Below are 25841 nucleotides of genomic sequence, written 5' to 3' on the forward strand. Positions count from 1 at the left end.
TGTAGTCTGTTGGTTGTTTCCATGATGTCCTCTTCATCCCTCCTCGTGGCCACCTCATCCAGTTCTCTTAGAACAAGGTATACCATCATTACTGTTCTTCCTCATCTCAGTGGTGTCAAGTCTCCAGGAATGAAGGGAGGGAATGTTACAGTAACACACAGTAGTGTTTTCAGTTGTACTCTCTGCAGACTTGAGGGGTTTTATAGGTGCAAGGCAAGATGGTTAGGGAGTTTCTTCATGGAATGGGAGTCCTTATCCCCATGAGCGGAGTCTCTCTGCTGTCCACCGCTCCTAGGGGGGCTATTGGGTAACGGCTTCACCTCCCTAGCCTCAGAGGGGACGGCTCCCCACTGGGGAGAAGTGATGAGCTCCTGCCTGTGAATCGTCACACATCCCAATCATTAGTAGATTTGTAAAATCATAGGGCATTCTCCACATTTCTTATTCTATTTGCTTAAGAAATGGTTTCATCCAATGTCGCTGTAGGGCTTTTGACAATGGACACAACAGTAAAAAAGGAACTGCAAGTTCGTCGAATGTAGGGCAAAAATGGCATTTTGCAGAATTATTCTGTCCCAATCTAGCTGGCAATCCTCGAACGGGTAGGATCCCCATCTCAATTTGATTAAGATGGTCCTTTCCTTCATGTCTAGCCTGCCTAAGTAACTCTCAAAGCAGAGGGACTTTTTTAACTTCCAGATAATCACCAATTATGCGGTTGTCAACAATGGCTTGCAAACTTTCACATTTGGTCCATTCTCCATATGCCACTTTTAAAATAAATTTGGCCCAAAGGCCATAGCATCACGTGTTAATCAATATGCAGGGAGATTGAGTAAATAAAAACAAAGATTTAACATACTGAAACAAGGGTAAGTCACTCGCACCAACTGAGTAGGGCAGATCTTTAAGCAACTCAAGATATGATTCTAAATTGTCATTGTTCCATATCATAATCCAGTACCATAAGGGTTTAAGCCAAATTGTCTGGGTAATATTACCTATTCCTTGCTCTAACCTAATTGGCAGGGAGGCTGCACTATACTGTAACCTTAATAATCTGTTTATACTCATCTCAATTATGTTGGTGTTAGTATGGTCCCACAATTATGTGCCATGCGTTGTAGCAGTAACTAGTTGGACATTGGGCCTCATTATAAGGGTGGCGGGAAGGCACAGTTCATACCTTCCGCCGCATTACGAGTTCTGATTGCGGATTCCTGACATCCCGCCAGGTCTTACCTGGTGGGCTGTGCGGAACCCACGAGCAGAACTCGTGATTGCACCGGCACCGTTATCAACGGAGCCGGTGCAACCATGCTCACCACCCCCATTCTGCCCTACTGGGCAGAATGGGGAACGGGAGCCCGGCAATATCACCAACTACGAATGGGCAATTACCGGCCCATTCAACTCGTAACGGGCGGGTTATTGCCCAATCGTGGGTGGCGGGGCCGATAGCGAGCATGGCGGTAGCCGTGCCTGCCATAAAGGCACGGCTACCTACATGCTCACAATGAGGCCCCTTCTATACCTCTGTAGCACCCTATATTACACTGTTATTGTCATGTTTTAAAAATTCTAACATGGTCTCTCCCTCTTTTGCCTTATATGCTACTGCTTTTCTCAAATAGGGGATTCTATTCGATTGTGTTCCTTATTCCAATGCTGCTATACCCCTCCCCCCACCCCTGCTGAGTACGAATTCCTCTTAAAGGGAGTCCAGCTTATTCATATGTTCATACATTATTCACCCAGCACTTACACGTTTCTGGATCAATGGCACTATTTTACAATGGAACAAAGTCATTAAGCAATTCCCTGAGGTTGGCACATTTGATATGGATATAATTGGCATTCGTAAGAAGCACTGCAATCCCGCAGAGCCAGGGTTCACCAAAAGCAGTTGGATGTTTTTTTTTTACTGGTACTCTGAAACCACTAATCAACATAACTAGTTTCAGAAATCAACATAACTAGTTGCAGACAAGTGCACTAAAAGATGCTCAAGGCAAATTGCGAGATCAACTGAAGGAATTAAAAAACGTTCGAGTAAATTATGCCATCCCAAAGACTAAGAAAGGCAACAGCCAACTCTATCCATCATTGCAAGGGTGACCCCTCCCAAAATATTCTCCAGAATATATCCTTGACTCTTCTCATCCACCCATTCAAACACTACCACAGAGTCTGCACCCTCCGTCCCATCAGTCTGATGAACAGGTTCAGTTACACAGTCCTTTTTTACCAATAGTGAATCGCCCATGCTGTACAACCAATCTACCCCCATACAATAACCAGTGAGCCCCTCAAACCAAGTTTGCTCAGTCCTCGCTTTGATACATGACAGATGGGGAATCTCATATGTTTTGTGTACCTTATCCACTGAAGGGAGCACTTCCTCTTTCAAAGGGTTTCCTAACCCCACGCCTCATACTAGCTCCCCAGCATTTCTGGTTCAACAACTTCCCATTGATTGGAATGCTCTCCAGGCCCCATGGAGGTATGCAAATCTGTTTAAAGTTGTTCAGCAATTCCCTAAAATACCAGACAATCATGTTGGCTTCCAAGAAGACTTTGGGCCTCCTTACAAGGTTGGAGGTCCGGTAATAACGATACCGGTAAGGCATTACCAGCATAATTTACGGGACCGGCCCATCACGGCCTGCAATGCTGGTCCTACCGGCATTGACAGGGACCCGCTGTGGCCGTGCAACACCGTACCAGCATGCGTGCGCGCTGGTGCCGTGCCGTATTACCGGCATGCCGCAAGGAAGAGAACATTATGAGTTGCACGGACATGCACATGCCAGCATCCAGATGCTGGTAAGAAGGGCCACCACGATGCTGGCTATACCGGCATCGCAGATCACCCGTTAATAGGAAACTGCTGTGTTCCCAACTGGCACAGGTGTACACAATCAGCCAATCAGCACAGGTGGAGGCAATGGAACCCAGCCCCGCACAAAAGAAGCACAGCCACACACCACACCCCTTCAAATGACCAAACTGATACCACTTGCAGTTGCCTTACTGGAGCTGGAGGACATGCCTGCACTGCTACTCTTTGAGCAGGCAGTACAACAGGCAACACAGAGGAGACGCAGGAGGAGAAGGAGGGTGAGACTGGCCCAGCAAATCCCACCAGTGCAGGCAATGGTTCCCCGCAGGCAGCCACCAATCCCACGTATAAGGGCCAATCCATTCAACTTAACCCCAGCACAGATCCACACCATGTACCGCCTGGACAGGGACACCATCAACACCATAGTGGAACTAATACATGAAGACTTAGTCAGCCTGATCAACATCTGCACCGCCAGCCCCCCTCTGCTGAAGGTGACATCTGTGCTCCACTTCCTGGCCACAGGCACCTACCAGCACACAGTGGGCCAGCTGCATGGCATCTCGCAACCCTGTTTCTCCGGTGTGCGAAACCAAGTGCTGGATGCACTCCTAAAGCAGGCAAGGGCCTACATATCCCTACCAGGGACACCACAGGAGGCAAATGACACCAAAATAGCATTCCATGCACTGGCAGGCATGCCCAATGTCATTGGTGCCCTTTACTGCACCCACATGAAGTTGGTAGTCCCACATGCCATGGAGCTGGTATACCGCAATCGGAAGCTATTCCACTCCATCAATGTGCAGATGGTGTGTGATGCCAGCAAGATGATTACACATTGCTGTGCCAGATACCCAGGATCCACGCATGATGCAATGGTGCTGCGGAACTCCTCGCTACCCCGCTGTATGGAAGGAGATGCCGTACGACGTGGATGGCTGCTGGTGAGTCTGCTCTCTGGGCCATGGGAGAGTGTTTGTGGGGGGGGGGGTTACATGCATACGCTAGCAGTCTATTCTCTGGGCCATACGAGAGTGTTTGGGTGGGGTTTACATTCATGCGCAAGCAGTCTGCTCTCTGGGCCATGGGAGTGCCCTCAATGGGGTGTCTGGACACTGTCCATGCTGCCAAATACTGTGCCCATAATCAACCAAATAAGATGCATGACACAGACAATGGAGGCAGACACACTCTGGCCGCACACCAATGTGTAAATGCCAGACTCACAATCAGCGCACACCCTTGAACATGCCCACTGGACTAGGGGTGTCATGGTATTAGTTTTATGACGGTACGATAACCTTCCTGCCAAATGACGGTATATCATGGTTATCGCGGTATAGCAGGTGGAGTTAACCAATCTTAATATTTTCTAAAAGGTCACAAATTGTCAGATTTATCATCACAAACAAAACCAGGCACCCAGGGCCAGAATTTGGCTTTTCAAGATACTTTCTACTGAAATGCCACCCCTTGCTTCCACCAAACACACATGTGGAGAGGAGCAGGTGGGGGGGAGCCCTGCTGCGACTGGCAAAGCAAACTGAATAGCTTTTCTTAAGTGGTCATTTTGGCCTTTAGCTCCCCTACTGGCTACTGGTGAAGATGAACATGTTACCATCTTTATAACCTGCATGCCACAAATCAACGGAGACTGATGGTAGTATAAGCTTGTGCGCATACACACACACACACGCACACGCACGCACGCTCTCTTTACGTTACAGCCTTTAGTTTACTTGCGGGCCAAAAGGTGTTCATGTAATCACGGACATGTTACCCTTTGGTATGGCAGCAGGGAATACCCACAGAGATGAGGGAATTTCGCAGTGTGACTTATTATATGTAAATTCAATTATAGAACCAGGGAAATCCCCCATTGTCATATGTTTAGCAAACATTATCCATTATAAATCTATAAACCCCAAAGCCACCAACCCAAAGTAAACCCTTTCCCTTCTTGGCACTGTATTTATTCTTTTTATTGCTAACATATTGATTCTGTGTCAGGCACGTGTGGTTTATGGAATGGCATTAAAAACTGCACCAACTAAAACTACTTGGCAGATGACACATCCAACAGTGCAAGACCAAGACTGTGCAGCACTTGCTTACTGCAGCCTTTCCAAATCAGATTGAAAAGCACACTTAACGGTATAAACGGTATACCGGTATAAACAATGTGACGGTTATTATTGTTCAATTGAGTGGGTCACGGTATCTTTAATGGTATACCGTTATACCGTTACACCGCTACACTGGACATCACCTGACCAGACCCTCAGCACCACAATGCACCATCACATGTTCACAAAGCTGAATACACATGACCACATTGAAACACCTCGCAGGTCAAGCATCCATGAGTGCACAGAATGAATTCCACTTCAGGCAATTCCGCTGTCACTGCCCCTCCCTGACAGTAACACTGCATGACAACATGATAACATGTGGAGTTGAATACAAATGGGAGAACACATGCGACATGGATGCTTCAAATTGAACCCATCAAGTAGTGAGCAACACCTACATGGGTGCGATTGGTGTGGGAATCGCCCACAGCACATGAGTACTAGCATGCAAGTCGACACCCTGCTTCATCTAAAGTACTCTTCCCTACACTGGCGGACACTACCAACAATCACATTGTGCCATTGTGACTAGTGTAAAGACGTCGAGGGACAAGTGAATGGCGTCTACAATAATCAATATGTATTATTGTATAAACAAGCAGTATCATTTAGTCCATCAGCCTAATGCATCAAACATTGCCCAACATGCATTTGGTCTCACCCCCTGTCACACAACCCTCACATGTGTGTACATCATGGACCTTGTCACTCCATCTGGGTGGCTGGTGATTCCAATGTCAAGGCCCCTACGTCGTGTACATCACCCAAGACCAGCACCATGGATTGCCAAGTAGTGTACAGGGCAGATAGTTGTGTAGATGTGAAGTCAATAGCTGCCATTGATGAAATACTGCATGTGAGCATGAACGATGTACAGGGCGAACACAAATGGAAATTGAGAAATACCCTTACACATACCTTTTTGTGCTCCTATGCAGGTGATGCTGGCTATTCCCTGAAGACATGGCTCCTCACCCCTGTCAGGAATCTGCAGAACAGGCACGAAGAGGACTCAACTGTGCCCATACACGCACTTGTGTGGTCATAGAGCAGACCTTTGGCCTGTTGAAGGCACGGTTTCGCTCCCTCGGCAGGTCGGGTGGCGCCCTCTTTTACGGGCTTGGGAAGGTGGCAAGATCATCATGGTATGTGCCATGCTGCACAACATGTGAATCCGGCGGAACGTACCTCTGCCACCTGAGTTGCCTCACCATCTGCAACATATTGTTTGACTAATCCGTGCATCTCCTCTTGCTGGCCCTCCATCCTTGACAGACATCCCTTGACATCCCGTATTGCGGTGGTGTAGGTGGATGGCTGGTTTGCTGGTGTAGATGTGGCCAATACGGGGCTGACCTCTATTGGAGACCACTCTCCATGCCTGCCATGAGCTTCAGAATCATGATGAGGTGTGCCCTGTGGGGTGACCTGGGGGCTTGGGGTTTGTCCAACATCCTCAGACAAGATGCCTCCTACAGGGGTGTTGTCATCATGGCCCTCTTCCTCATCGCCACTATAAGGTGCGGATGCAGCTGTCTCCCCAACTGAGCTTGTGGCGGCGGACTGTGAGCCGTCATGCTCAGTTTCCACAGAGGTCTGCTGGCCCTTTGTTGGTGGCTGTGGAGCTGGTTGGGCACTGGTGAGTGACTTGTGTGGCACTTGGACCATCCCTGTTCCTCTCGATGTGGATGGCCTGGTGCCATCATCCCGGCCCCTGGGCCTTTTGGCGGGTGTCCTGGCCTGTGCACTTGCATTGTGTTCATTACTGTCTGCATCCGTTCCTGTGGGGGACAGAGGGAGGCAGGGCATCAGTGATGGTAGTACTTGCATTATGCATGCATTGGTCTTTGTGCGGTTAGTGCCATGTGGATCGTTGTATGCTTGTTGCATCGGACAGGGTGCATTCATGGATTGGGGGGGAGTATTGCCATCCCTCAGGTTTTCAAATGTTCACCATGGTGTCTGCTGTGGGGCCTACGGGTGTGTTGTGTCTTGCATGCTGTGTGACACGTGCAGTTCATCTGTGTATCGGGTGTGTATTTTCGTATGGGAGCGGAATGCAGCATGCATTTTGATGTGACAGTGATGGGGCCAGCATCTGGACAGGGATATGTGAATGTGTGTATGATGGGCCATGTATTGGCTCGCATCACAATCAAATTTGTTGGACGACTGTGATCATTGGATTTCAGGTGTTTTTGGGGACACTCACCTTCTGCCGATGATGGGACTTCGACCTCCGCTACACCAACTCCTTTGATGGACTCAACATCAATTAATGTGCTGTAGATCCCACCTTGCCAATTTTATGGGTGAGTGGGCACCACCGCCTGTTGCCAGCCCCTGGCTGCTATTGTTTGACAGGATCCCACCGCTTTTTGCAGTCCTTCACGGTGTGTGCGGTGGTGCCAACCGCACTCACTTTTCTCGCTACATCCTCCCAAATCTCCTTCTTCCTGAGCTGGGCTGGACGCCTCAGGTTAGCACAGAAGACCACGTCCGCATGCTCCACTAGCATGTCAGCTAACATGTTGAGCTCCTCCTCCTTGAATCTGGGTTTGCAAGCGAGCAGTGCCTTTCTGGGTTGCTTCTCCAAGGCTTGTTAGGGGTTTTGCCTGCACAGGTCCAGTCTGTAGAGGATGGCAATGGATTGTGTTTTTGAAGATGGCCGCCGGAGCATTTCCCATTCCGGCGTGTTGACGTTGCTTCCGGTGCCGGTAATAACGGACCCATCAATACCACTGTGTTAATACTGGTACCGCTATTTGGGGGATGCCGATGGTTGAGGAGGTATCTGCGCATTTCATGATGCTGCTATCTTGGGGTTTGAGGATCGTTACCGGCATGGCGGTACAACCATTACCGGCATGCAGGTATGTGCGTACTCACACACTGGTGATCAGCCGCTGTTTGCAGGATCAAGGCTACACAGACATGTTGTTACCGGCATGCCGGTAATGATGGATTTTTAGCGCAAATCTCGTAATGAGGCCCATTCAGATGAAAATAGACTGTTGTAACCTTCCTTGTATTGATGTAAACCAATGAATCCAAGGTACTATGTCCACAGACACAATCACACAACTTCACCAAAAATGTCATTCACTTAAACAGCAACTTGTGTGAGAAAATTCACTGATGAACTTCTATGTACTTTCTTAGTTAGAGACTTGTACTAAGACAACTGTTTCTACTATTATCAATGCATGCAAAAGGAACAAAAATGAAAAATCCTGCTGACACACAACTGAGCAAGTGCAATAAGATGTTGTGTCCATGTTTGTAATGGGACAGCAGCCCATGATTGCCAGTGGTATCGACAGCATATTGATAGTTTGGAAAGGATATGATTTAAGTGATGTTTTATTGGCCACCCAACATTTCCATGAAAAGGCAGAGAAATAGAAAGAGGCTACTGAAACTAAGCTTATGACTTTACATATTCAACAACTTCAGCTCCATCCCTCACAGCCCCCGCCACACAATGGAAGTGCAGGTTATAGAACAAGACATGGCCAATGGGAAAAAAGGGGAGGGCCAGTGGAAGGTGTACGTTTGCCATTTCCAATCCAGATGTAGTGCCAAACAGAGCATCCCCTATTGCCAAGATATATAGCGATCAGTGTAATTATTGTAAGGAATTTGGACACTAAAAATGACACAATGCCCGAATCGGACATCTCAACATACTACCCAGTCTTTCTTCAACCTCCACTCCCAGTTCTGTTTAATATCCAAAATAATGGCAAAAGTACCAGGAAAGTCATTGCTCTGCTACAGATGTCGGCAATAAAATGTGTCTTGTCTAGTGAATAATGGAGCTTCCAGCTCAACACTAAAATCTTCAGAACTCTCACTTACCCCATGTTCAGATGAAGTTGTAAATGTTGTAGGTATTGGCGGTCAGCCTAAAACTCACTCTCTTTTACAATCTTTGACTTTTAGTTGAGCTCCTATCTGCGCATCATGCTTTCCCAGTGTGTACTTGTGAACCTGTACCTGGGGATATATCTTTTGTGCAAAATGGGATGCACCATTTAATTTTCCCAAGGTGGTATCGATTTGAAGGTACCTACACAAACAGAATCGGAACCGTTGGCTGTGTGGCAGAAACCATATGCCCTGATGGATTAACCAAGGAGTGGTCCTTCCTTATTATACCAGGGACTGTGGGAGCACATTCCTCGACTGTTATATTTCCCTCATGCAAATGAGGTAGGACGCATACAGAATGGAAAGCCTGCATGCATTACTCTGAAACCAGGACAACCACTTCCCTGCATCCCACAATATGCCATTTTGAAAGAAGCAGAAGAGGAAATCAAGCATGCTTGTGCTACTTCTATTCATATTCTAGAAAAAACTTCACTTGATGCTTCTCCTTCTGCTAACTTCCATCCTATCTCTTTGCTCCCTTTCCTTTTTAAGCAACTGAAGCATATTGTCTACTCTAAAATTTCATCTTATCTTCATCTTCATTCCCTTGTTCTCTCGCTCCAATCTGGCTTCAAGCATGCCCATTACACCGAAACTGCCCTGTTGCATGCTTCTGACTTGATTCTTTCTGCAGGACACACTGAGCTTTCTTCTATCTTGATTCTACTTGATTTATCAGCAGCCTTTGATACTCCAGATCAACTTACTTTACTATTCTCTCTCTCTTCCCAGGGTATTTCGGGCTGCCCTCTTGCGTGGATTAAATCTCATATCTCTGGACATTCCTATTTTGTATCTTGGGCCGGCCAGATCTCTTCTCCACTTCCACTTATTTACATTGTTCCCCAAGGATCTATCCACGCCCCTTGCTGTTCTCATTTTATACAATTCATCTGTCTATTCTCATCTCTTCCTTTAATGTCTCCTCTCACTTTTATGCTGGTGACTGTAAAATCATTTTCTCCTTTTTATGACTCTCTTCCCTCCCAGGTTTTTGCCTGTCTCTTTTCCATCTAAATATGGATGACTTCTCACTTTCTCCATATAAACCCATCTAAAACCAAAGTTCTTCTCCAGCCCCCCTTCCCCTCTTTCTTTTCTTTTGTTTCCCCCTTCTCAATTGCCTTTTCACCCTATCTGCTGGGAATCATGGCGTTCTTTTTGATTCCTCTCTTTCTGTCTCTCACATCTCTCTTACTGCTTGTAACTGCCCCTTTCTTCTCTTCAAACTATTGAAGCTTCATCGTGTCCATCCTTTTCTTTCCTTTCATGTTACTAAAATTATTATTTCTGACTTAATTTTCTCCCATATTGACAAATGTTCTTCTATCTTGATTGGTCTTCTTGCATCTCGTCTTACCCCTCTTTGTTATATTTGAAAATTAGAGGGGCATTAAGCGTGGGCCTTGAGGGATCTGTTTAGCATTCTATGAGCTAACAGAGAAATCTGCCATCTAGGTCATGTGAGTATTAGATTCATAACAGATATTTTGGAGTCGTTTTTTCGATCTAGCAGGTCTTGTGAGATAAAAGCGCTCAGCACTGTTTTTTTCTTTTTCTAGCAGGTTAACTTTGGAATTATATAATGTATTTCCTGTGGTCATAATCGCTATCACACCATTTTGATGGTAGATATGAATGCACACCGATTATTGCCAAGAAAGTTACCTATAGGACAGCGGGCTGCAACCTTTGACTCTCCAGATAATTCGGACTACTACTGACAACAACCCTAACCAGCATAGTCCATGGTGAGGGATGATGGGTGTCTTAGTCCAAAATATCTTGAGAGCAACAAGTGGCAGGCCCCTGATTTAGGGGTATTATAATTGAAACTTGATTGCATTGTCTCCTGAGCTTTAAAGGAACGTTCACGTGATAAGAGACATTTGCAGTGTGCATGCCATCTGGAAAGCTTTCCTTTGGATCACAGAGTATATCACTCTGGCGTGTGATTGATGAGTGGTTTGAAAAGGAGATGCTTGTATTACCGGAATGATTATTTATTTAATGAAGTCCTGATTTCGCAAATTGATATATAGTCTGATCTCAACTGGGAAGAATGCATGGTTGAATGGAATGCAAAGTGGTGATTTGTGGGATTATGAAGCCCCCTGAGGTGTACAAATTTCATAGTTTTATGAATGACCCGCATGTGACGTGAGGATGAGTTTACCAGGACATCTACGATTAAGTAAACATCTCTGCTGCAATGTACATCTTCATGTTTCATTTTATACTGAAGGTGTGCATCTTTGTTAATGCTACTGATTTCGCAATATGTGTATATGTACATTTGATTGTGTGTATATTTATATATGTAATTATGAATGTATTGTTGTTGTATAGACTGCCTTTTGCAGGGCAGCCACCTTAAAGATCCAGTCTGTATTGTGGTGTGATCTCCTTTCTACTCTGTCGGAAGCGGCTGCTAGCAAACTAACGTGCTTGTGGCAGTGCGGCTTGACGGATTTACAGGATCTGCAGGACTCGGTACGCCGGCTCGTAATTGCGGGTCCATTACTCTAACCTGAGTGCGACGAGCGCTGGTGCAGGCTAACGCTTCTCTGCCGCTTTGGAGCTACGTGTGCTGCCTGACCTACGCAGGATAATGGAGTGAGTGTGATCCTGAAGCCTCCCTCACCCCCCGCACTGGGTTAAACTCCCCCACGGTGAGATACACAGTGGCAGTACGGTGAAGAGAGGTACAGAGGGGCTCCACTCTGCAAAGACCCACGAGAGCCTGGGTAAGCATGAGGCCAGTATATATTGCCTGTAAGTGGTGGTGAATCCCGTATCAGTGGTGTTATGGGTGTTGGATTATTTGGGCTGTACTAGTACCTTTACAACCTTGCCATACGGGAAGCTTGGAAGGAAGGGTTGGCTAGGGTCTGCAGACGCCCTTAATGCCGTGTTGCTCTTTTCAGATCTAGGTGAAAATCTCGGCAATAGAAGAAAACAAGGCAGAGAGCTGTGGGGGGAGTGTGAGAGAGTGTTGGGGCTATAAATTGCCCTAAACTTACCACACCTGAACTTTTTGTATTTGCTGCCCCTTTTTCCCCATCAGCAATGCCGGGAAAAGCCGCAAACCGCGGTAAAGCAGTGGGTAACGGGGTAAAGAAACCCTATGGCCTGCGTTCAACTAAACAGGCCAATGAAGCCAGCATTGAAGCACAGAAAAATGGCAAGGAGGGTGACAAAGGGTTGAAAGCACAAGAGGAGTTGAACCAAAAAAAGGACCATTGGATGCCTTTTTTCCTGCTAAAATCCCTGCCCAGGGAACATCCTTGCCCTCACAAGACATAATACCTCCGCTAGCTGAGGTCGATAGCAGTTACCTACCGCTGGATCTGGACAATGATTCATTGTTACAGTTATGCTATGCTTTACAGGACCGTACGACCCCCTCGGTAGGGGGGAGGAAAGGAGGGGCTGCAGAAAAAATCTTGAAACAGCTGCAATCTTCTTTACCAGCAAAGGAGTCCCAAGTCCTATCTCCTTCAGGGGTTGAGACACTTCCGGGAACTGTGTCCCCCACAGGGGTGGTGGGGGACACTCCACCTGCCATTGAAATAGAGGCCACTCCTCAGCCTGTTGGAAGGGGGGCAGCTAGGTTGTCTGCCAGTCCAAATATGTTTTATGGTACCGCATTACCTTCAAGTACACTTACAGAGGAGGAGTATAGTACACACGAGACTTCTGTAAACCATAATAATGGTATTTTAAACTTTGCGGTTAAAATCTTATTAAAATTGTGTGGTACAATACATGAAGACTTGAAGCTTCAAGGGATTGCAATAGCAAATACACTTGAACATCTAATAACTCCAAATCAACCTAAAGAAAGGGCAACCATTGACTCACGGGAGAATGACCTTCAAAAACCACCTGCCTCAAAAGGCCTGTCCCAAGACTGTGTCATTGTGGACACGAGAGCAGGGTGTCTGGTCTTGACACCTACACCTTCCCTTGCAGACTTAATAAAGGGCTCATCAGATATTGGGCCTGTAGTAAAATCTCAGGGGAAACAGACTAAGCAGAAAATACCAATGGCACAAAAGAAGAATATCACTGATTAGCCGACCTTAAGTGAAAAGCAGGAAGTGAATCACCCTGCATTAAACTCAACACTGCGTCCTTGTAGTGCTAATATGTCAAAAAAACGACGAAAACGATCAGCAAGATGCAAAAGACGGTCGGCACAAACCGTGGGTACATTAATCAGCTGGCTGTTAGAGGAAGAACTGGCCTGTGTAGGGTCTGCTCGGAAGGAGGATACAGCTACAAAAAAGGATCACATAGTCTGTAAATATGCAGCTGGTTCAAATGTTTCCCCACATGCGACCTAGTCTCTACTGGCTGCTACTAACAGTGCCCCCAGTAATGCTGACGTTCCTTCTTCTGAATTACCCCACGTACACTCTTCCCTCCCTGTTACTGTGGTGTTACCACAAAGAACTTTGACTATTGCTCCTAAGGCAGTTGTAAATGGGCAGCGGCTAAATCGTGCCTCACTTTTGTCACTGTTCAGCAAGGTACCTTCCCTCAGGATACTCAATTCTGGAGACTTTGACTTTGTGGAACCTCTAAGTACAACAAATTCTAGGACCACTTATATCCACTGTAGTTTTCTGGAGACTATAGCACTTATTAGATCACACTCAGCATCCTTGAGTTATCTGGGGTATGACCTAGACATTCCACCAAGGATGGAAATCTCAGAGGAAGGATGTACTTAATGTAACTGCGCACAATTTTAACTAGCGAACCCTAAAGGTGATTCGATCCCAGTAGCAAAATGCAATGACAAACAAGGCTGGGAATGGTTAAAGAATATGATTGCCACAAATATATGTTCAGATTGAAATTGGTCAGTCATGAGTTGGAATACCAGGGAGTTCAGTCATTGGCTCAATGGAGGCAGTGTGCAAGAAATCCTGTTCTCTCACAAGATTTTTGTGCTACAAGAGACCTGGATTACATTTAAGGTGGAATTTGACGGGTATGTGACTTTCCAAGCAGAGGCCACCAAGGGGGAGCTTGGACGCCCCAAGGGTGGTCTCTTAGTAGGAATATAGTCGACATATAGCCCGAGCCTGGTAAATGACCCTCAACCTGGTGGTAACGTGCTAGCCGTGGCTGCGACCATAACAGCGAAAGGAGGAAAGCAACAAGATTTGTTAATCATAGACATATATGATCATCCAGGTACTTCGACGACTGAGTCTATCTTTGAGCAATTGGACACCATATTAATGTCTGGGACACAGACAATGAAAGTAACCCTATCATATTATGTTATGATCTGAATGCGAGATGTGTAGACTCAGAAGGTTGTGGTAAATATGAGAATGTATTTGATTATAGTTGTATGCCACAAGCAACCTCTTACATCAAAGGTAAGGCCTGGGTAGATTACCTGAATGAATGGAGGTGCATTATCCTGAATGGACGCTCAACTGGGGATAACCCTGGTCAACCGACGTGGGTAATGGGAACTAAGAGTGCGGTCCTGGATTACATGGTGGTTTCTGAATATGCTTTGGATAAAGTCATTGGTATGCATATTGCACCTAACACCCACAGTGATCATTCGCCAGTCACCCTGACCCTGAGTGGGGGAGGGGGAAAGGGATTCAGGAACGTATGTAGTAATGTTTCCATAAATAATCAAGGGAATCGGATAAGGTGGACCCAGTTCAATATTGAAAGAATGAGGTCCCTGATCTTCCCTGAGGGATGCTGAATGAAGAGTGAACTAAGGAGGAAATCCCCTGAGGAGATAGAGGTATGGATATAATCTCTCACTCAGTCTCTTTTTAAGTGCACACAGTCTCCCAAAATTAGCTGGAAAGCTGTGGAAAGGGGCAAGTTTGACATCAGGATCTGGGACCGTAAACGGTTAATGCAGCGAGAAATTCGTGCCTGTAGGCTGGCTTCTAGTAATAAGAGGAGCCAGCAGGAGAGGTTGTCTGAGATCAAGTACATTAAGCGGCAGTACCATACATGGCTCTACCATTACCGCAAGACTCAACAACGTGAGAAATGGGAACACTTCATACAGAGTCTTATGAGTAGAAATACTCAAAGAATTTGGCAAACATTAGGAGTGGCAGGAGGGGACCAGGGACCAAGAATAGTAAATCCCATTGGTGAGGAGCAGTGGGTAGAACACATTAAACACAACTTTTTCAATGTAAACATACCCGCGTCAGCTACCACACTAAACACAGATATATGGCCTCTACCTCTAAGTCATAATGCGATAAAGCAGGTTATTATAGCACTTACACCCTCCAACACCCCCGGTCCAAATGGACTAGCAAATTCAGTATTAAAAAGTGACCCGGATAAGTGGGCACATATACTTTTGACACTCTTCTCGCGTCTCTGTAGGTATGCTGTGATTCCATCCTCATGGAGAAGGTCGGTAATTATACCAGTACACAAAAAGGGAGATCGATGTGATGATGGTAATTACTGACTTCTCTCCATGCTTGACGTAACCAGCAAAATATTTATGACACTTGTCCTTAGGGAACTTGAAACCTTGATCGTAACTAATACAATCTTGAATTACGCACAGACGAGCTTTAGACCTGGTTCTGGGACAGCCCATAATATCAGGGTCTTGGACTTATTGGTCAATAATACCTTGAGCAATAAAAATGCTACTTTATACATAATTTTTGTGGACTTTTGTAGTGCCTTCGATCAAGTCAAAAGGGAGACCCTGTGGGACAAGCTAAGCAAGTAAAAGTTCCCGGGCTGGATTTTACAGGTATTGTCGAGCCTACAGTTCCCGGGCTGGATTTTACAGGTATTGTCGAGCCTACATAGCAATCACAGTGCCAGGGTCAGACTTAATAATGAGGGAGAGGCTACTGATCCTATTCCTATTAATATGGGAGTCAAACAGGGCTGTGTGGGGGCACCTATGTGCTATAATCTATATATAGCTGATTTGTTACCCCGGATAGCTGCTAAGGCAAATTGTACACCAAGGTTGGGGGATACCCCCATTGTAGGCATGCCCTATGCTGACGATTTAATATTGTTTGATTGTACGTTGTCAGGAGCAAAGAGCATGCTTGAGGAGTTATCCCTGTATTCAGCGTATTTGGGGTTTACTATTAATTTGAGGAAAACAAAGATCCTGGCTATTACCAAAAGTGGCCCCCATCGTTCAGGGGTCGAAACAAGCCTGGGCAGAATAAGCATTGAACAATCTTATCCATACCTGGGGTTAAAATTCGATATTCAACCTAACTATGATTTGATCATACTTCAAAAGAAGAGGCGGGCAAAACTCCTCACATTACAAGCCTGTAAATATGCTAAAGATACAGCAGGGTTTAGTATTGCGGGTATTATTAAACTTTATCAGCAGTGTTTCGTCCCGGCAATCTTATATGGCTTGGAGGCATTAGCCATACAGGATTTGAATTGGCTCAATATATTAGAGGGCCAGTATTGGCGCGCGGTACTGGGTATGGGCCCAGCCTGTTCTGTCCAGTATTTGAGACTGGAGCTAGGCTTAACCTCATTGAAAGGCATGGCCCTGCGTGCTTGAGGTGTGTTCTACTTGAAAGCTAATTCCACTTCTTCTTGTGAATTGCTTGTTTGTCCAGTACTAATTTCGACAATGCAAAGTCGCCCCAGGGTAACAGCTATAAACAGTTAAATTAGTCTCTTTTCATTGAAATTCACTGGTCATACGACAAGAAGCGTCCAATGCCATTTATACATTTAAAAAAATCATTCATACATAAAATGAATAAATGGGATTGGACCCATAATTATATCCACCTGTCCACCCTGAAGGGGTATGATGCTGTAACACATGTAACCCACAGATACAGAAAGTCCCAACAATACCTGTTATTATGCCCAGATCCGGAGGTACGGCAATTCATGCTAAGGTTGCGGACAAATCAACTCCAGTTATTAGCGGTTGTTGGGCATCGGTTGGGCATTCCATTAAAGGACAGGTATTTTCGTATCTGCATGAAGGGAGAACACCTTGAATCCAACAGGCACGTTTTAACAATGTGCCGTCGATTAGGCCCATTGTATATGTGCCTGCTGGGAAAGTTGGTAAGCAACTACGACACCATTAAGGGAGAATCTTTCTGGGATTACTGCCTAAATTCAGACTCTATTGGGACCCAGCTGGCATTATATAGGGTCTGGGTTAGAGTTAAAAGTTTATTACCAAACCAGCCGGTTATAGTGGTCCCCGCAGCGGCACCCTAGGGTCTGGTCCACATGCCTGTTGCCCGATGTTTGGCTTTAGGCCATTGGGCTCGATGTTTGATGTTTGGTGTTGGTGCTTAGTGGCTATTGTCATTGCCTTGCCTCGGGTATTATGTATATATGGGTTGCTCAGGATGCATAAGTGAGACTTACATTATTCATTCATGTATTCATGTATTGTATCACACTTGGATTTATATGCTTAAAACTTTTTATGCTTATTTAATGTGTAGCTTGTATGCATGTTTGTATTAATTTATTAGATGTATTTTGTACTAAGCATTGATTGTTTGTGTAAAGTTCAAATGTGAATTAAATCACAATAAATTTATTATTATTATTAAAGATCCATAGATATTTTCGATGCAAGAAATCAAACACACTTTGATTAAATTACATGGATTATTCAGAAAAGCTTTGATTCATCAAGAGCATGTGAAGTTATTAATATTATTGTGTCGTCTTTTTAGCATTAAAGGTCAAGGTTTATTCCCCGTGTGTTCTCAAGAAATTTAAATGAGTATGCATTTGCGTAATTTACAAACTTATTTGACTTGGAAACAGTTTATTTCGTGATATCTTCTGAAATGACTTATTCGGTGAGTAGCATGTGTTCGGAGCATCGTTTGTGCCAGGAAACAGACACAATACACAGAATACTAGACCTAGTTGGGACTTCGCCGCACTCCCTAAAAGTGGACGGAAGAGGGGAGCAGTGTGCTTTTACACAAGCCAGCAAAGAAACCATGATCTGGACGCCTTCTCGTATTGATTTAAGCTTCCCCACACTTCATCCACCAGGGCAAGAACACATTGATAGCAATTTCTCATTTAAAAGATTAGCTTGGAGAAATAAAGTGTGCTTAAGGAATGAGGTTCTGAAACCAAAAACGGGCATTTCAGGGAAAACGGCAAGTTATTAAATACAACATGTTAGTTTATTCATGTAGAAAGGGAATGCTTAATGTCATTCCAAACAGGGTCCGATAAGATACTTCAGAGCTGTGGGGGGGGCGGCTCTGCCAGGGAATAGGTTATTTTATCTTAAGAGAAATCTTTCACGATGCGTATCTTCGGGCTTGACAAGTTGCCCAAATATTTGCCAATATGTAGACGTTGTATTCATTTCTTGTGTGCTTAAAACACGTATTCTTTTAATTTATTCTAGCAACACTGGTTACCCGCCTGCACCCCTCATTTTTTCCGTTCCTCTCATTGTTGACTGTATGAGTGATTAGCCACCTCTGGACCTTTATTCGTTTCAAAGCCTCCCAGATGTCCACACTGTGCTAAGCAAGTCTACCGGGTGGACGTATCTGCCCTATATCTGCTTGGAGTGTTGCTAGAAGGAGACTGTTCGCCATGTGATGGTTTCAGCAGTGGCGGCTGCATAGTTGCGTGTGGTGCAAACACACGCATTCTAAGGATGTTTTGTTTTGCCATTGGGATTTCTAGTCCATTTGGTGCCCAGGGGGAAATACTAGAATGTGGGCCACTCCCAAACTACATTGCAACATACAGTTACTCTTAACCAACGTCAATAAACCACTGCTATACATATGAAACAGGTTTTATTGCATAGTGATTCAAGAACTGTCCAGTAATTCCTCAGACAAAGCAGAGTAAACAACAGTACAGACCAACGGAGCCGATTTCTGAATTTCCCAGGGGGTGCCCAAATATAGGAAGTGACATCACCAGCGGTTATATGAACGCATTTGCACGTAGTCGCCAACTTGGTGGGGTGAACAGGGGAAACATTGGCTAGCATGTACTGCATATACTAAAGTCAAGTAAGAAGGAGGTTTAAGCCTTCCAGTTGCATTCCAGTAGGCCAACACTGCCCCTACTCCACCTCTCTATAATCATCCAGCTTGTAGTAGCCCTCAAGAGGCAGAGCAACACAACTAGGATGGGAGAACGAAATGCCTTCCCATCCAGTGAGTGTGTCAAACCTCAGAACAAAGACTGTGCGTGTGCCTCCTACCTTGGAGCACAATCTCACTAATTTGGTGCAAATCTCGCAAGTGGGTGCATGGGAATCCCATGTGCGTTTGTGGGCTGCAGACCGCAGATCACATGCTCACTTCTTCAGTGTGAAACTCTGGCCAAGGCTCTTTGGGCAAGCATTCAGTATGGGTCTCACACCTTTAAAGAGTGTGATATATTGAGTGGGCACCACATTCAGGGATCTCATTTGGGGGTCGCAAGAGGTCGCAAGTGCGGCCTCTGAGGTCTCCCTTGCGACCTCTAAAAAAAAAAAGTTTCAGCACTGAACCTAAATAAGAAAGAATAGGAATGCCAAACAATGTGTCTTTCTGGAATTTTATACAGTAATTGCTAGACTCATTAAAGGTTTATTTCAGGCACACTTCAGCGGGTGAGTCACTGATTTAGTCTGTTCTCAAATCCCTCAACTCAGCCTTTCATCCTTCTGAGGTTGAGAAATGGGTACAAACACAGGTTGGGTGATATTGGGTGTATATTTCTTCTATGTAAAGCGCTTAACTTTAAGTGCTATATAATAACACATCATTATCATTTGGTCATGGACGTCTGCTTGCAATCACAGTAATTTAGTAATATGGGCCTATACACACTGATCTTAATGATACATATGGTGATCCATTCAGGTATGAAATGTACATTACATTATAGTGATATCGTAACCATATTTTTTGTAGTGTACAATCCTATGTGATGTCACTTCCTGTTTTGTCAAAGGGTGAAAGGTCGTGTTCCATCGCTTCCCGCGATATAACTTTGGGGTGGGTCAAATTACATCACTTCCTGTGATGTCATCAGGGGGTCAAGGGTTTGGTGAAATGACATCCCTGACCGCACTCCTTGGAACATAGTATACCCGTTGCTGGTAATCTCACAACTGAACGTACAGTTTCACTCTTGGTCATCTCAGTGACCCCATGTATATTAATGGAGACAGTCTCCCATCTGGGAAGACAATTATATTTCTGTTAAAACACTCTGAATTCTCACTCCAGTTTTCTCGATCTATAGATCCATACCATATTCATTCATTGTGTGTACTGGGGTGATAACTTGTGTCTGAGACAGCTCATTCTTTCATTCAGGAGAGATAAAGGGGTAACATGTGGGATCAGGCTCATTTTGCCCCATGGCCCCTCACCCCAGAAGGAGTGAGCAGGTTTTAAGACCCTGCTGATTCTGCTATCCTACTTAGTTTGAGCCTTCTATCCCTTGCCCCATCACGGCTTCCAACATTCTGAGCGGCAGCTTATGTACAGCAGGCAGCTCATGACATGTCTGTTGCCAATTGAATGTAGCCAGATCTACTATTTAGACAATGGGAGAGTGCTATGAACCCACATTGGTTGTGAAGAAGCACTCAATATGCATAACACAATGGTATAGTGTTGCAGTCCTGCTGAGAAATGACAATTTGGTCTGTTGAAATGTAAAGCAGAGTGGCTGAGAAGTACACGCACTGTGCCATTAAAAATAAAGCAGCTGTGGTGGGTGGAAGTGCTGCTTCGGTGGCATCAAGAGTATGCAATTCCCTGCGGGGTAGTGTTGGTCATTTCCTATTGAAGTATAGCAGCCGTATTGAGAAGTGCCATTAAAAGTGAAGCTGTCCAGTAGGCTGAACCAGTGCTGCCCAATAAAAGGTGTAGAAGCCTCTGTGAGAAGTGGCACTACTGTCCCAATGGTGAGAAGTGTAGTATTTTCACATTAACTATGATTAAGCACTTTGGGTTATTGAATAGTGCTGCTAGATTACGAGTAATTCCATCCCTTTAAATATATTAGCTCTTGTATAACCACAACAGTGATGAGTTATTCTGATGATGATGAAGACGATATCAGACTTGCTTAATAGTTCTGGTTCTCTATAATTAAATGTACTTCAGATCATTAGAGTCTCGGGTGGATAGCTCAGGGTAACGTGCTTGCCTTGGAAGCAAGACGACTTGGAGCAACACAGGTTTGATCCCTCGGTCCGCCCAACACAGGTTCGATCCCTCGGTCTGCGCTAAGAAACCTCTGGGTATTACGTGCATTATAAATAAGCAATTAAAATAAATAAATCTGCTGAGAAGTGCTGTGGCCTTGTCAATAAGAGTGTAGTAGCTCAACAGAGAAGTGCTGATGTTGTCCCATCCAAATTATAGCAATCCCACTAAGATGAACTAGCATTGCCTCAACAAAAGCATAGTATTACAATTATAGAAGCCCTGTTGCCAAGAGGAGTCCACAGATGTACAAATACATCCAACCCAAAAAGATTTTTAGAAATTGAGGGACAGATACATATGGGCATTTCTCAATGGATACCTTGTTTCAATCACTCTTTACGGTATAGGTACCATTACTGGCCTTGCACATTTCACAATTTCCAGCTGCCAACATATAGGCAAGATGGGGACGGGACTTCCGGTAGGGGTAGTTGGCTTCTCCTCTACACTCCCCTCTCTGGTTGATTTATCAACCCCTCTTCCATCAGTCTTCACATCTAGACACCCTTGTCTGAAGAAGTGCTTCTTTGGAGTCCATATCTTTATTACTCCCTTAAGGCATCCTGCTGATTTCACATTTTCATCAACACTCCAGGTCATAAGACTGCATTGTCCATTTGGGCTGCAATAGATCCATCTTCCCACATACTTATTGTGTATGTACATTGTGGTTCTTCGGATACAGGAACTTTGTTCCCTCAGGTGCACAAATACTGGCCTTCACATAGTCTCTGATTTCTTCATCTGTCAGCTCTTTGGGTCCAAACCCAGACTCAGCATCAATCATGATCTTCATTCCTGTTGCGTGCAAGTTTGTAAACATCATTATGGCCCCTCTCAAGGTCCCATTCTCGTCATCAGGAGAAGGTATGAAAGTGCAACATGATTCTGCGATTTTGGCACAAAGACCACCATCCATAGATGTAATCATGTCCAAGACATATCTATTCTGAAGAGTCATCAGTCTTATGGCTCTCAACTCTTCCTTGATAGCATTGAATCCCTTTATGGTAGTGTTGATCATCGGTAGAAGCTCCCAACTGGTTATCTGTAACCATTTGGCATTTGCCATCGTCTGGATCCCTGGCATGAAGATTGTCGCAAACACTGCTGAAGTTTGGCAGAACAGCCTGTTTTCATACGGAATAGAATTTATCTGAGAAATAATTCTCCCTCCTCGTTCGATTGAGGAATCCACTTGATCTCTTCTTTCTCAGGAGAGCATCTGCTTTTGGAAACTCACCAGTGTTTTAGGTCACTTTTTGGAATCACTAATGCTGGAACATGAACAAACACCATATAACACAGTCCTCCCCAGTCTCTGGGCAGCTTCATGTATGCTCTGGATTCACAGGCCCAGTAGTGATCCATTATCACTACTGTCCCATCCTTCATTCCTGGTATATCGAAGGTTCGACCGCACTGCTGATTTTCTTGTGCCATTATTTCTGAAGCATAGCGCCGCACTAGCCAGAGGCACTATCTGCAATGGGCCTCCTTTGTCTTCAAACCATCTCAGCAACTTTGCACATTTCAGTCAGAGGGGTTTGCATCCTTTTTCCACATGTTCTATAACAGAAGAGGGGGGTGGTTTGTTCCTGGCTACCTTGCTTTTAGGTCTCAAAGAATTGTTCTCACACAATGTTGACTGCGATATAATTTTGTTTTTATTTGTGCAAGTGGTTGGTTTTCATTCGAATTGTGGTATACATTTAGTACATTTGGGGGTCTTGAGTCCCCTTGTTGTCAGCCGACACGTGTTTCGACCCGGAGGTCTTTATCAAGGCTGATTCATTATTCAAAACCATGTGTGGTGATAAGTGGTGACATTTGTTGTGACATACATAATTGTCATTGGTGTGAAGTGGGTGGTGTTGGGTGATAGTGCAGTTTAGGATAATAAAAATACATATTTAAAATAGATACAATGTATACAATACATTATGAGCCGTGTGGCGGCAGAGGGAAAAAGGAGGCAGAGAGAGAAAAGGTTAGCAATAGGTTTGGTTGGTCCTTGTATGTATTATGTCTGGAGTTGGTAAGGCCTCTTACCTATTGGTACCGGTGTGTAGCCCCCTGTGGGGTCCTGGAAGATGAATTAGGTCACTTGCACTGTGGTTACAGTGGCTCCAGTTGGGCCCTGAAAAATAAAGAGGGTTCTGTTGGAGGGTTGCATCCTGTCATGATTTAGGTAGTGCTGTAGGGCGATTTATTCACTGGGAGGTGCCTGGTGGGTGTAAGCCTGATGGTGTGGGATGGGGTCCGTGGGATTGTTCTGCATATGGTGGTGGAGCGGTGCTGTGCCACTGCCCTATTTTAAGTGTGTGTTTGCCTGGATTTGGGTGGTGCCCATTGGCTGTGCCATTGTGGATGGCTGCTGGGAGAGCCTCCGTGGGGGCAGTCTCATATGATGCAGAATTGCCTGAGGCAGTGTTGCTAGCAGTGCGCTGTGTGTTATGGCGGCTTGGGGTGGTTGCAGTCTCACATCTGGGAGATTGCCATAAGGCAATGGTGCTGGCCATGCGCCGTGGGTTTTGGCGGCTTAAGAAAGATGGCATTCTCACATATGGGAGATTGCCAAGAGGCATGGGTGCATGGGTACTGCATGTTGTCTGGCCTCTGTGTAGCCTGAAGTGTGGCATCCTAATACAGATAAGAGCTGTACTGGTGGGGGTCCTAGCCTGATGCCATCTGTGATGGCAGTAAGGGAATAGTGACTGGTCCTGGGCTCTAGCGATGGGGTAAGCCCGCATGGTCTCGTGGTGGGGTTGGGTAACCTAGAGGAAAAATAAAACTTACTTGTTGAGCCCGCGATGGGCGTCCTGAGTTGTCCATGCAGGTTGTCTGACCTGAGGACTGAAATCTGTATAAATGCGCATGTGCGCTGCTGAGTCATGGATGGTGGCCCCCACGCATGTGCGCAGAGAGAAGTGAATGTGCGGCCGGATGACGCGCATGCCCCTAGCGTGAAGTGGTTGTTCCCTTATGCCGATGTGCAAGGGGAGTGTGGTGGGTTGATCCACACATGTGTGCGCCGGATTTAGCCGGCGGGGAAATTAGTTTTTAGTCAATTGACCTAATGGATGGCGCTGGTCAAGGGGAGTGTCATGGGGTGCCAGGTTGGCTGCCAGATGGTGCCTGAATTGCAGGGAATTACCTGGAAAGAGTGGTGAGGCTGTTAGCCTGCTGATTTGGATATGAGTGTCTGCCAGAGTTGGCTGGCATTGGTGCATATTGGTTCTTAGGGAGGTCATTACTGGAGAGAATGGTTGGCTGATGGTCTTGATGATAGGGCATGCGACCCAGCACGTACCATGAATATATGGTGTGGTGCATGGGGTCTACCTGGGGATGACCATTTGAATAGGGCTGATCGAGTGGAGTGCCATGGGCTGCCAAGTGGCTTACACATAGTGCATGATACCAGGGTTATACCTGGAAAGAGTGTTGGGGCTGTTTAACCTGCTGATTGGACATGAGTCCCTGCCAGAGTTGGCTGGCAATGGTGCATATTGGTTCTTGATGAGGTCATTACTGGAGAGAAGGTTGGCTGATAGCCTTGATGAGTGGACATGTGACCCAGCACGTACCATGAGTATATGGTGTGGTGCATGGGGTCTTTCTGGGGATGAAGCTCAGCCATGGAGCGTGTATTGGAATGGCTGGCCCGATTGTCTGAGCATGTAGCAGTATGCTGTAATGGCCCATGGCGTGAGGTGCAGTCTAATGGGCCCTAAGGTGACTGTGGTGGTTTGCTAAGACATGGGGTATGTCGTGTTGGTCTCACAGAGAGCAGGGAGCGGGGCATGTTAAACAGAGTATTGTTCACAAAAGCACATTAAAGTCATGATCGGTGTTTAGGCCATTCTTGACACATCTATAGCGGCAGATGAGACTTCTTTCTTCCTGTCAAAATGCTTGTACTCTGTCGCCTCCTCTTGCTCCCATCTTTACTGTTTTTAGACCAATAAATCGAATCTGGCTTTTGTCTTCAATCTGATGGTTTCTTTGCCAGTGGTTGGCTACTGGTAGCTTTGGATCCTGGGAGTGAATACTGTTTAGATGTTCTCTTTTCCGAGTTTGTACTTCTCGGATGATGCTCCCTATGTAGATTTTGTCACACACACAAACAAGTGCATAAATTACATATTTTGTTTTACAGTTTATGTGTTCCATGATTTTAAATGGTGGGCAGTCTTTGAATTTCGCACAGTTAGTTTGCATAACGTATTTGCACATGGAAAAGGTTCCGCATTTGGTGAAGCCAATTGGTGCTAGGTTGCTGGGCCAGTCTTTTGCTCAGATGTTTTTCTCAGATAGAAATATTGGACTGAGTATACTTCTGAGTTTGAGAGCTCTGCTGTATGATAGGCGTGGGTACGTTTTCAGGCTGGGTCTGATGTGTTCATCCATTAGTAGCAGGTCCCAGTGTTTGGCTAATATTTTTAGTAGTTCATAACTGACCATGTTGTATCTGGTTATGAATCTGATTGTTGATTTCGTGGTTGTCTTCTTTGTTTTCGGAGTAAGTAGTGTCTCTCTCTTGATGATAGTAGCTAACTTTTTGCTTCCGTAAGGTTTTTGTCAGTGTGGCCTCTGCTTTTAAATCTTTGGTCCAGAAATTCACATTCCTCAGAAAAGTGTTCCTGAGTGCTACAGTTCCTTTTTAGCTTG

At 45.3% G+C, this 25841-nt stretch overlaps 1 protein-coding gene across 1 annotated transcript in view; it reads left to right on the forward strand.

Annotated features, from left to right (window-relative positions):
• LOC138473596 (epidermal growth factor receptor kinase substrate 8-like protein 1) overlaps window positions 1-6179 on the forward strand; it is a 214113-nt gene extending 207934 nt beyond the window's left edge. Inside the window, exon 10 of the mRNA XM_069612159.1 lies at window positions 5919-6179. The gene's annotated coding sequence lies outside the window, so the exon portion shown is untranslated. The remainder of the gene's footprint in view (window positions 1-5918) is intronic.
• Window positions 6180-25841: the final 19662 nt, after the last annotated feature.

This window comes from Ambystoma mexicanum, chromosome 8 (assembly GCF_040938575.1).
Source record: "Ambystoma mexicanum isolate Mex_15411 chromosome 8, UKY_AmexF1_1, whole genome shotgun sequence".
Lineage (NCBI taxonomy): Eukaryota > Metazoa > Chordata > Amphibia > Caudata > Ambystomatidae > Ambystoma > Ambystoma mexicanum.